Genomic DNA, 13,637 nt, shown 5'->3' with positions numbered 1-13,637 from the left:
TAATTGATCTGCTTTCTTTAAACAGTTTTTAAACATGTTAAAGATGGATTTATCATTGATGATCCTAATGCCAACACCAGTCAGCAGTCTCACAGTAACATTGCATAGTTTTGTTTAATCGCTTGTCACAAACTTTGGACTTTGGAATTGATTTTCTCAGCCAAAGATCCCATTGTGGAAAAATCCTGTAGACTTAAGTAAGTGGTAATCACCTCTACATACTTGTAAAAATAATTCTAGAATGTTGTCATCTTTGCATAATATTAAACGCTTAAAAACTATCATACCAGGAATGTTTCCCTATTACTACAGTTTCTGGATTTCAGGTGTTTTAAAGTCTTAAAAGTTATACAAATAATGTTTAGGGCTAGGAAGGAATGTTCTCTTTGGCATTTTGCTTCATAGCTACTTAAAGCAAGATTAATTGTACCTGCCTGTGATGTGTTTGCTACTGCCTCTCTCCAGGCTGTGGCTGCTGGGTTAGGTACATGGCAGAACAGGACAATTTACTCAGCCCAGGATTAAAAGGGGTTCCTATGCTTCCAGTAGAAGCTCATTAAATTTTTCTACTATCCCATCATGTGAAATTAATACACTGTAGGGTTTCCCTGAGTTAGGGTTCACAATTTGCTCTCAGGTATCTTGTATATCCAGATTTACATACTGTACCACATGACACTTTGGGATTTACCAAAGAGCAATGCCTTTTGATGTCTTAGCTTTCAGGAACTACATGCATTGTATTTGAAAGGGGAGGAGAGAGCAACTCAGGACTCTGTAAAAAAACTTGTTAGCAGCAGCATTTTATTTTTTTTGCATAAATTTGGTTTTGCTGAGCAGTTCATACAATATGCAATATTTTGTTTATAGCCTTTGAAAATTAGCCTACACTTAGTGCAGGCAGACAACCACTTAGATTTTAGACTTTTGATGCCTTATCTCACATAAAAACCTTTTTCTTGTGGTTCTTTCAAAAAATTGAATACAAAAGACACTGGGCTATGAATGGTGGAAATCCAGAGTCTGGAAAATGGTTGGCAACAGAGCTCACATTATCTCTTGTAAATTGTAGGAACTTCAAATAAAAATTATTTCTACTTAAGAATAATTTATGAGCTGATTCTGTTTTCCAATTAGTTATTAATGTCTTGTATTAACAGACTATTTAGACATTATTTGTTCCTGGCACTAATGTTTCCAGCATTGGGCAGTTGAACATTGATTATCCATTTCAAATGATTCTCTTCTGCAGCCAGACAAGACAATCTCCTGCTGCTGTGCTGGGAGCTGCCAGTGAACTGAAGTAGGAATAGGTGTATTCCCCTACCCTGGACAGAAGGTGCACCTTGTGTCATGTCAGTGTGTCCTTCTTCACTGCAGAAGTCCAAACAGGTAGGAGCTTATACCTCTGTGGGAATTGATCTGTACTCTCACAAGAACATTTTTTTCCCTGAGGACTACAGAAGATTAATTAAGGTTTTACATATAATTTTACTATGTATTTCAGTAGATTTTTTAGTTTTCCTTTTGCATCAACATGCTAATGTTCACCTTGTGATCTACTGTAGGCTCCAGATATTCTTCTGAGTTGTCTAAACTGCCTCTGCTCATTGGGCTCTCACACTTGAGGGATTTACTATTGGTCCTTTATAAGTCTGTACCTTCTGGAACCTTGCATTCTGTTCTTTTAAGATCCCTTTATCCTATTATTTTTGAATGCTTACCCTTTAACAGGCATGCAGTCTCTGTCAGCTGGAGACCGTCTGCAAACTCAAACACACATGGTACTGAGTTGCCCACATCTCTCACGGTAATATCAAGGAGAACCAGACCTTGCTTTAGGATGCCTTTTGACTTTGGTAAAGCAGCATTGAAAAGTACTTTCAGAGGGAAGAATTTCCAATAAAATTTGCAACATTTTCTGATATGTTCCTCTGGCATTTTTCTAGTTTGTTTGTCATCCTTCTCTGAAGCAGCTGCAAAACCTCACCAGTGGCACCTGCAAGGGGCAACTGCTTCTTCCCTGACACCAGCTCTGTCACTGTTTCACAACTTATGGAATACTGGGACTAAACACAGGTAGCCGCACTTTTCCAAAGCTTGGTGTTGACTCTAGCTAATGCATTGGTGGCCTCCAGCAAGAGCTGGGTAATCTTTAATTACTCAAAAGGCCCCTAGACGGGGAAATCGGGAAGGCTGATGTTGAAATCCTTCCAAATTACTAGTTTAAGTTTGTATCTGGCACCATGCTGGTGCTGTGGGCAGCCCACTACACAAACCTGCATGAATGCAGACCATTTGTATTGGTGGCTATAACTAATTTTAGCTTGAAAAAACAAACAGCCTATCTGTGGTTTTATTCAAAAATTGTAGTGGAATTCAACTATGAATGCCTGCTCAGAGCAGTTTAAATCAGAAATTGCTGGTTTTTAGCGATACAAAAATGGAGTTGAACATTGGGTCTGTAAAAGGCAAACCCCCCAGTTTACACTTACTTGAAAGAATAACAAAGCAAAAAATCCCAGGGAGACTAGTGAGGAGATGAAGTTAAAATGAATCTTTAACAGTTTCTAACTGGTGTAATCACTTACTGTAGCTGCATTAGCTTCTTATAGTAATAATCATACTTGTATAATTTCTTTTTTTTGTACTGTGGTGGAACACTGTATTGCAGTGTAAGTGGAGACTTCTACAATTATCTATATCTCTGTGTGCTGATAACTGCACTTTTGGGCTGAAAATTATCTGCCTGATTTCAGCCTTAAACTTTTTTTTTTTAATTTTTTTTTTTTTTTTTTTTAGTTTCTATGTGATTTATATGTGAATTCTGCTTACAAGGAAGGAAAAAAGAGCCCTTTTCTGCTGTGAAAGGATTGGTCTTGTTTTCAGAATTGTCAAGTAGTCAGAAATACCAGTCAAGTCAACAGGAACTGCAGGTGCTGAACACTTAAAATCAAGATATTCCTTTTCTTGTCTTCATGTGTGTAACCAAAGTGACAACATTACAAGCTGGAACTTTCTGTGTAACTTGTCTCTGAGGAGGATTAGTCTGAAGGCTGGTTTTCTGACTGAATGAGATGATTGTGGTGTTGAACAATTGAATTTCACTCCCACATATTTGCTGGCACTGAGTAGGCTGCAAGGCAAGCCCAGGCCCCTGAGCTGGGGGTGTGTGTGTGTGTGTGAGTGCACCCTCCCCTTCTGAGCACTCAGGGCTGCAGTTTTCCTGAGGAAAGTGTTTTGGCCAATGCCTCTTCAAACCTGCAGGCTTGGAGTAGCTGCTCTCACTTTATGACTGAACTGCCCATTTCACACCCCCACACCCATTTCCCTACTGTAACACTGAGCTGGGAGAAGGGATTTGCCTGTCTGGTGCTAACAACTGATGGCACTGGTGCAGCAGTGCTTGTGGAGGGACATCAGCCAAACCTGAAGAACCTATTACAGTGTGCTGCCCTGTGTTGTTGATGCTGTTATGGCCACCCTCAGCACAAGCAGCTGCCCAGCAATTTGGCACATCACTAAACTCCCACATGGCCCTTGTGTGTGCCCACATCACGGTGTAGCCTTTAGACAGGCCCTTTGGCACATCCTCTTTCTTGCTCACAGCACGATGGTGCCTGCAAGATCTTGCCTTGGCACTGCAGGTAGGAAGGGCTGGCCACTGCACAGATGGATCTGCTGCTGAACAAAACAAGCAGAGGGCAGAAGAGAAAAAAGCAGAGCTTAACTCAAGTGCAGTGGTTCTTGCAATGTGTGTGTGAGCTGCAGAGCACCCAGATGCTAATGGAAGACCACAGAACACCTTGTGCTCACCCCTTCTCTGTGAACCTCCTGGGTTATCTTGATGTCATGTCTAGAAACTGGAGCACAGGGAAATTGTGTGATTTATCTGGTGTCACAGAAGATGCCTGTGGCAAAGTCAGGATCTGAATCCATCTCTCTTGATCTCAGGTTGATTGTATCTCCAAACCTTTCCTCTCCTTTTAGTGTATTTGGTGTTTCCAATGCATCATCCCACATCATGGGACAAATGCTGTAGAGACACAGTCCTCCAACTCTTGTTTATGGCTGGCTGGCCATTTTATCCATTTGGTCTGGGAGGGGTTAAAGGAGTCTAGTGATTCTCTTTTTATTACCTCAGTTTATTTGCTTCTGCGCTTGTTCTCACAGGGAAGAAACAAAATGTTTGGAGGTGCAGGGCTATACAGCTAAATCATAACACCAGGCACCTCAGTGGCATTTCTTAAGGAAATATGTCCCTGAGTTGACATATCTTAAGGAGATATATCTTTTCTCCTTAAGGAGATGTACTCTCAATAAATGCAACAAACTTACTCCAGCTGCATTTTTCTGAAGTGCCTGCTGTTAACAAGAAGCTTCACTGAAACGAGTGAGAACTTTTCATAAAAGCTGAGGGGCAGACTGTCTTCTTTACAGTGTGATTCATACCCTGAGTCAGCCTGTGCATCTCCAAATGGCCATGGCTGACCTCCCTCATCATGCACGAGATCAGCACAATACCTGACCTCAGAAGAGGTGAAGCCAAGTGGAGAAAAGAACAACCAGAAGCTATTTATATCAAATGAGGAAACACTGCGACGCCATATGAGGCAGCTTATATGTAAAGCCTTTCAAGTCTTCCACTCCAGGGTACTTAGATTGATGACTATGAACATGGTAAACACAAAGTGCTATTTTGTGTTCCCAGCCTGAGAAATGACAGCCCTTCTGCGATTATAAAATGTTATTGCCACTAAAAGGACTTCTTGTTTTGCGAGTTAGTTCTTCAAAACAAACACATTAGAGAAATCTTTGGTTTGCTGCGTGGTAGGTGAGTCAATGTTATCATCAAATCTGAATAAACAACTGTTTATTTTTAGATATTAAAAATGTAGCATAATAAAAAGAGTATTTTTCAGACATGTTTTAGTTTATTCTCATTTTGCAATGCAATCACTTTTATTTAACATATCTTTATAATTTCTTATTTTCTGTGTGGCCTAAGACAAAAATCAGAACAAATTTTTAAGAATATTTCCAGAGTCTGGTTATTCCACAAATGTTTGAACAATGGCTTTTGGCTTCTTCATAATTTTGGGTGGTTTCACCAGTTCTTGTTCAGGCAACACCGTGAATGCACATTTGTGGGTTCCAGTTTGACTTACAGGAGTGCAAATAGTTCACAGCTATCTCAACAACAGGATTTATGAAGTTATAACAGAGCAGAGTACAGCTTCAGCCTACAGCTGAAGGCTTCTGGATTTTTCCAGCAGGCTTCCAAACTAGGGGTGGCAACTATGTAGATGTTTTTATTGCCGCCATTCTGCATTCCTCATGTGACTGTCAGGTGCCTTTTTCACCTTCTCAAGGCTTACAAAGAGTAATATCATCAACATTTAATCTTACTAATGTGTTAGGTGACTGCAGCATCACCTTCTTCCACACGAAGATAAAAATAGTACTTCCTATCCCTTGGGGGGAAAATGTGTTTTTTCTTGCCATGTTTTGCAATTCCAATGTCTTTTACTGCTTTCTTTTGTTTCAGGAACTGTGAATATGCATTGCCTACTTTCCATCTTCTATTGTAGCAACTGAAGTGTCAAAGCATACTACATGAAGTGGATGAAATTTAACCTTCTTCAAAAAGTGCAAAGGAAGCAGGTTAGAACAGGATCCTAAAATCCATGAGGACTGAGTGAAAGTATTTTAGACAGTGGGAGATTACATATAAAGGAAAGAAAAATAATTGAAAAGAATATTGCCGATATATCCTGAGTTTGGGATTGTTTTTATAAATATTCATCATCAATTATAACACTAATCAGCATATCTGAGCCCTTCTGCTGGTACAACTTGTCTGTCGGCTGCTGTAATGAAGCAGTGTTTAGAAGTGTTGATTTTTAGTGGCATCTACTTTCATATTGGGTCTTGTGTGATGGCAGGAATAAGTACATACTTACCAGAAAGAAAAGAGAGACTCAGTTTGAAACAGAAAGGCGTTTTATATTGCCTGCTCCATGCTGGAGCTAGACAAAACACTCTAAAGAAAAACCAGCAATTGGATTCTATTCTGCCTAATTCAAGACATGCTTTGTCTTGCATCTGGAAAAGGCAGGCAATGACAAGGACATTAAAAGTGTGGGACTGAAGAATGATGAGGAAACCTTCAAAAGGACCAGCACCAGCAATGTCTCTCCAGACACCAAATGCCAAGAACAGAGCTGAGCGGAATGTACCCAAACCTATTTGAACATGGAATAATCCTCTACCCTAGGAGCTTAACTATGGCTGTTGCTGAGCCTGCTGGTTGTGGCAGCCTTTAGAAACCTACTCCAGAATATAATGAAAAAATAATGCAAAGAAGGAAACCCATTTCTTGGAGATTTCAACAAGCTCCTGTTTTACCTTTGTTAATTTCATCTGAAATACCTACACATGACGCCTTGATATATTTCCCATATAAACCACCTCTAAAGGTGGAAATTTTTAACTAAGTTATACACAGGATATATTTGATAGATCAGTTTCATACCACAGAAATGGCTGCCTTTAGATGACATTAAGAAATTAGATTTTTTTTTTTTACATTTATATATCTAGTGAGTATAGCCTGATCATCCTGGGGAAATGTAGCCAGTCCAGCCAAGCCCATGTGCACAGAGCAGCATCATAGCACACACACTTGCCTTTGTGTATTGACAATACAACTTGCTGTTCACAGGACATGAACACATCTGAACTGTCAATAAAAAAGTACTTCAGGTGGTAAAATTTCAGAGTCAGATCTAACACAAAAGGTACAAAGCAAATACTATTTCATCTGTACATCAGCCATGCTGAGATCCATAGAAGTAATCCCACAAAATGCTGCATCTCAGGCAGAGTCCTAAGCTTAAATGGATGTTCGAGGTTTCATGACAGGAATGCAAACACCCTGCTAAGTCTTAAAGCCAGTGTATTTCTCAGGTGGTAGAACTGCAATTTAAAACTCTTATTTCTTCATTCATGACAACTTTGCTGATCTGCACATGATGGATGATTCTGAGATATGTTCCAATGAGATGCATAGGAAGAATGAACTCCTGTGGCTCTTTGAAAAACATGCAGTCAAAAGAGTTGTAGTACAGTATTAGTTATCTAATATATACAGTGTGAAGAGTTCATTTCAGGAAACTTTAACAAGCACATTATACAGAAGATCCATTGTTTAAAAGTTGCTAAGAGTTTTCATGGTACAGGCAGAAGATATAGTTACAAAATGTAAATAAAAGATACTTAATAATATGGCAAAGGAACTCTGTGAATGAAATTCCTCCTGTGCAGCAGCCCATTCAGGGTTTACGACCACTCAAGCTCCTCCTAAACCCCCAGCAGAGAATTTCAGTCTTGGCGATTTCATCTGGATTTTGCTGACATGCAAAGACGTGTCCTGGATGGAATCAGGAGACCAGAGGAATGAAAAAAGACACTTCAAGTGCACAGAACAGCTTTTAAAAATACCTTTTTCATCCACTCCCCTTGGCTAGCTTGATTGAATGGTTTAAAATTGCTTATTTTGTTAGCATGCCTAGTTGCTGCTGCCTGGCCATGCACAGCTAGTTTTTTGCTGAGAAATTAAGCTTTCTGAACCAGAGAAACCAATGAAAAAAACCCTCAAATCTTTGCCCTGCTGGGGCCCTTTTCAAGAGTTCACCTATTTGCTTATGTCACTTTTGTTTGTTTTGCAGTAAATTCAGTGCTGGGGTAGTCCCTTTAGCAACTTACTTGTATGTTTTGCCATTATCTGAAGTAGTACTTAGCCAAGGTCTCCTGGGGGAAGGCAAAGCAAAGAACATTTTTTAATCTCATTAACAATTTCATAGGTAAAATGATTTTTAAAAGAGTGCCTTGCTTAACTGCAGGAAAAGAATATTTTTTTGAACCTTAGCAAGGAATGTTATTAATACTTTGCCATTTACTCTGTTGCTAAGAAAAGGAAATAATTGTAAAAGCCTAATTATCCAAGCTCTAGTCTTAACTGACTAACTTGCCCTTAGTTTCTAGGAGACAAAATGAAAAGAAGTAAAAACTGAATAAGCAACTTGAGATTTTATTTACCAGCTTGTCTTACTCTTTCAGTGCTTCAAAATGGAATGAAATAAAATTGCAAACAAAGAATTAAATTCTCACTCAGGGGTAGAGATTGCTCCCCATGGCCAGGTATTTTATCACTGGGGCTGGTCAGCAAAGGTTCTGAGCTCACTCTGGCCCCGGGCTGGCAGCAGCCAGAGGTATTGCCACCACAGAGGGGGTCTCAGTTCCCTTCTCTCCCTCCTACTCTCAAAACTGCTGTGCAAGACAGTCCCTGGAGGGTGGTGAAACCCCTGAACAGCTTTCTTGAAACCTGCTCATAAACTCAGCCCACACACAGCACAACCAAGCCACTTCCATGGGGTTCTCCACAGTGGCCAGATTTATTTGATCATATGGGTGTCATATAGGCTATTAATAGCCAGGACAAATGAAATACAGAAAAAATAGAGCTTGGGGTATTACCCTCAATATGAAATTTAGTAAATATTATGATTCCAGCAGTACTTGGGTTCAGCACTCAGACAGTCTTTGCCAAATTACATGCGCTCCTTCTTGTCTTAGCCCTATGGCATTTGTTTCTTTTCCCTTTCTCAGGAGGGAATAAAAACAGAGAGAACAACCTTCCAGGAAAAAAAAAAAACCTCAAGAAAATAAGTACAACTTGAGATATTCTTGTAAGGAAGCAAGGCAATTCCAGGAATATAAAGTCTCTCTTGCCCTTTCTCTAGTGAGATGCCAAAGGCTGTGTCTACACAGTTTGGTGGCTGAGTTCCCTCTGTTGAGAAGAGTCCTGGCATGCCTGATGGGATGCCTACACACATGGCCATGGCCAGGCACCCAGGCTGAGCTGGAAGCTTGTAAATGAGAGCTGAAAGGTGGCAAAGATAAAAAACAGATTCACAAACTACTTCTCAGCCACAACTTACTCTGAGATTAATGGGAGTTCATTTCAGGGCAAAGACAAACAAGCTGGCTGAAAAAACAGGAATGTGAGCTTCTCCTGTCCAGGGATGGATGGGTTTCATCTTGACAGATGCCGTCTAAAAGTCAGAGGTCTCTCCTGAAATAGTTGTCTTCAATCTCTGCACAAAGAACAGTGAATAGACACTTCCAGAAGGTGGTTAGTCCCATTCCATCCTACCCCATCCAAGATTTGTTACCCTAGAGCCGAGCTCGTCTCCCTCTACTGTCTCTGGGGACGGTCTTGTGACTAGGTCCCTGGCTCACTTTGTCCTCAGTCTTTTTTCACTTGTGCTTCATTGTAGGCAAGTCCAGGGGTGACTGGAAGGTCTGTTATCGTCCAAGGGACTACGGTGAACTGTCCCTTCAGACACATGCTATGGTTTGAATGTTATGTATATGTTAATCCTGCAGTGAGCTGGTGTTTGGCAGGGACTGAAAAGAGCGTATTCAGTCTACAGCTTTTAAATTGCACCGGAGCTTAGAGTTCATCTGCAAGCTTACTGGAATGCTCATACACAGAAAAAAATCATCTGACTTCATGCTCACCAGATGTACCTCAATGGCAGGGGCTGATTTTGCAAAAGTAGTTGCAAGGTCCAATTTAAAGATCAGTTTGTTTGGATTGGAATATTGTTTAAGAATCAGTTGGCTTTCAAGTCAGTGAGTACTCTGTTTTAGTAGAGATTTTCTAGGTATGACTTGCATGAAAACAGGCTCAGCTGACCTTCTCTGTCAAAAATTTGTTTTCTGTGTGCTCCTTTTACTAAAGGTCAGGAGTAAACTCAGCACCTCAGATAATAATAATGAAGGTGTTAAACTTACTCTAATGTACGTTTTGCATAAAAGTAGCCTAAAAAGGGAACATGGATTTACAAATTCCCTCAAGATCACTTCAAGCATGGTTCAATAGCTTCTCCTGTCACACTGGTCTGTAATGCTATGACATCTTCTCAATAATGTAGGTATAATCTGCTTTGGCCAGAGTACAGTGATCAGGACACTTGAGAAGAAATGGTACTAGAGCAGCTGGAGGCTGCCTGGAGACCACACAAGTCAAGGAGGTGGCATCCATTTACTCTAGCATTAGGTGTCAAAAAGCTGCAAGTCTGGTTTAAGCTAGTGGTCTAGCCTGCTCTATAACCAGTGCAAAGATGGAGGTCCCTCTGGAGTTGAGCCAGCTTAGTCATTTAGGCTGGGGAGGGATGAACCTTGTCAAATGTGCCTGGGCCACATATTTGGATGAGGTGCCTAACCTCTAGATGGCTGACAGAAGTCTTCCCAACAAAATAAAAGAGAACTGATTCTGGGCCAGACACTCAGAGGTTTTACCTGCAAGTAAAAAATGTGAGTGAGTGCAATCACTGATACAAGTGGTCACCAGGATGGTAACAGGGTGCCAAGACAACCTCCAGCTGGGGAAAGCATGGTTTTCTCCTTTGAGCAGATTGTAACTTCTGTACATTACCTGAAGGGTTAAAAGCTTAAATCTTGGCAGAGACAAGGATAGTGGGTTTTTCATGAGGTTTAGGGACATGGAAAGGGCAGATTACCCTGTTGTCACCTTTTGCCTACTCCTTTTACCAACTGCTGACATGAAGTAGAATTTTTCTGAAGATGAGGATTAATGTAATGGCTGCTTTTATTCCTCAGTATTTTTTTGGATGAAATTTGATCACTCTTCTCCACATTCCTATTCCTCACCTGCTCTGGGAAGAAAAAACAATTATTTGAAAACAAAAGCAGTCCAGGCCAAAAATGTCAGACTATATCTCACTTGAACTCTCACCAATATTTCTCTTTTTAAATGCAGTTAATTCATTTACAGTCTGATCACTGTGAAGACCAACTAACTCTGAATTTCTTTAATACAGGATTTCTAAATACTTTAACTGCTGTATTTATTTCTGGATATGCACTGCCCAAGACAATAAGAATAATATGTAAGATGTCTCTTGTTCTAGACATACAAGGATAGCAAAATTAAAATGTTACAGTACCACAGCAGCTTTGGGGGATTAATATCATGATGTTATTGAGGGCATTGACAGAAATCCTAATCAAGAATGGATAGGCTGACCGAAGGCCTGGATCTCATGTGTCCAGTTCTGGTCAGAGTAAGGTGGTGTCAGTGTCTTCCAACACCTGCACCCAGGTGTCCTTTGGCAGGGTGGCTTGTACAGCTTGGGAAACATTGAGAACTGTCCCTAAAAGATTGTATATTCCTAAAAGATAGGGTATTACAGAAGTCTTTCACAGTTCCTACACAGGGTCTCATCTAACCTTTTATTTTAGTTTCTGTTTGCAGAAGCTCTTTGGCTGTTTTTTTGCTTAAAGATGATTTTGGAAGGTATTAGTTTCCTCAGAAATGCCATTAAGGCCCAGAGCTGTAATGTAAACACCAAATAAAGAGGAAGAAATGAGTTTTCTTTAATATTTTGGTCAGAGGACCTTCTAGCTCGAGTGGCTAGAATCAGTGGCTTTAACATTTAAGAATGATTGTATTTTGGAAGTGTGTTGCTGAGCAAGATCTTAAATGAAGAATCCACATTTTCACAAGCTAGAGAGTTTTATAGTTTTGAGGACTGTAATGTCTTGCTTGCAGTTGTTTCCTTTCCCATCCATTTTATTCAGAAATTCAATGAAAAAAAAAATCTGTGTGAAGAGCAGATGCAACTCACTTCATTAAATGCTGAAAAGCCTCATAATATCTAAATTAAAACACATGTCTAATTCATTCCCTTTAACTGCATAAATACCCACACATTTTTTAATCACATTAAACATGTATTTTCCTAATGGTTACAATAAAAAATGCAAGAAAAATACTTAGGAACATTGTTAATATGATAATTCGGTGTTATCTGATTTAGCAAGTCAATTAACCAGATCAAGGCCAGATCTTATGCTTCTTTTGCTTGACTCCTGCTGAGTTGAATATGACTTTTGCTATTCAGAGATCAAGTAACCACACTGTTAATTGTACTAGAGGTACACAAAGGGCATTAGAGGGAAACATAATCTGACAGGAAAATCAGAGAAGCCATAGGATGGAAACAACTGGCAGCCTTTATACAGGATAACAGCCTGCTATGCAAATGAGAGCGACAGCTAGGAGGAAGTTTCAGTTCTGTCCAAACATTTTATTTTTATTGTGCTGTAATAATGAGCCAGCACAAGGATGACTGTGGTTGAAAACTGAGTTAGAATGAGGCACTAAGTCAGGCCAAGAATGCACCAAAGTACATCCCTGGAGCCAGTTCACAGCAGCAGCTGCTTGGTGTGCACTGGAGAATTCCCAGCTTTATCTGCAATTGCAGTTAGGGATCGAAGGATCCTTTTTACCTCACATTTGTATCACTCTGCTTTTAGAGCCTGGCAGCAGCATCAGAAACACCTGAACCCTCCATTACATGAGAGCATGAAAAGCAAAGCACATATGGGGTCCAATGGCAGAAGGAATAAAGCCAATGCTCACATTTAGTGATGGACTCAGTTTTCTTCCTTTATTGTAGAAAGTCTGCTGTTCTGCAATAAATACGAAGGGAGAGAACCTAGGGAAAGGCAGGAAGAAGAAAAAGAAAAAAAATAAATTCAGTGGGATTGAGAAAACTGCACATGTAGGAAGGGGTTCTGGAGCTTCAATCTTCCCCTGGGTGCTGATCTCAAGCCTACTGTGGAATTGCTTTGATAGCCACATTTACAGCAGGAGAGGAATTTCTGAAAGGAGGTGATGGAGGCTGAAGAGGAGGAACTCGTGGTCTTTTGACACTGGGGAGGAGACGCAGCTTCATGGGAGCAGAGATATACAAAGTATAGTTAGTGGCAAAACCCACACTTTTTATTGAAAAGATCTCCTGTAGCACTCAGACCCATGACTACTAAACTGGGTGATTTTTCCCAGTAAAAATATAAATTTTTCCCCCTCCTTCCTTGTAGCAACTTAGGTGAGCTGGTGTAACGTGTGAAAAAGTTTTCTTTAAAATCAGTGGATTGGGCTCTGGCCAGCCTGCTCTCCAAGTGAGCTGCTTCACTGGTGTCAGCTGGTGGGTGTGCTGTGGAGCAGAGTCCGACCTTTTGACCCTCACGTATTCCAGAAATAATTTGGGAAATGTGGAAGTTTTTCTTAGCCTTCAGCTCTGCGGTGGTTTGTAATCAAAGCCAATCCATAGCAGTAACAAAAGGAAGCTGTCACGTTGATAACTCTGCACTGAATGCAAGTGTAAATGCTCTCTATCCACAAACAGCTACTTTTTGGTGCCATTCATCTTCTGAATGCATGCTCGGATTTTACTTTGGCTCTTTTGTAGATGTTTGTTTTTGCAATTTGGACAGGTGAAACCAGCAAGTATGCAATTTGTGTAAACTAAGTGGTCTGTTAAGTGAAAAAAGCTTTAAAGTATACTGGCTCCAGCTCTGATTTCCACTCCAGCAATTCCAGCACAAGGACAGGACATGTGGATGAGTTCTTTATTTTGAAAGCAAGTTCCTTTAGAACAACAGAGTGATTTTTGAAAGGTGTGGATACATATGAATTATGAGATTTCTAAAAAAGTCCCAAAAATAAAAAAACATCCCAATGACCCAAAACCTCAGAAGCA

This window comes from Agelaius tricolor, unplaced genomic scaffold (genome assembly GCF_023055355.1).
Source record: "Agelaius tricolor isolate 1412-34295 unplaced genomic scaffold, bAgeTri1.0.p SCAF_9, whole genome shotgun sequence".
In the NCBI taxonomy this organism is placed as follows: Eukaryota; Metazoa; Chordata; class Aves; order Passeriformes; family Icteridae; genus Agelaius; species Agelaius tricolor.
Note: the sequence above shows the minus strand (reverse complement) of the source record.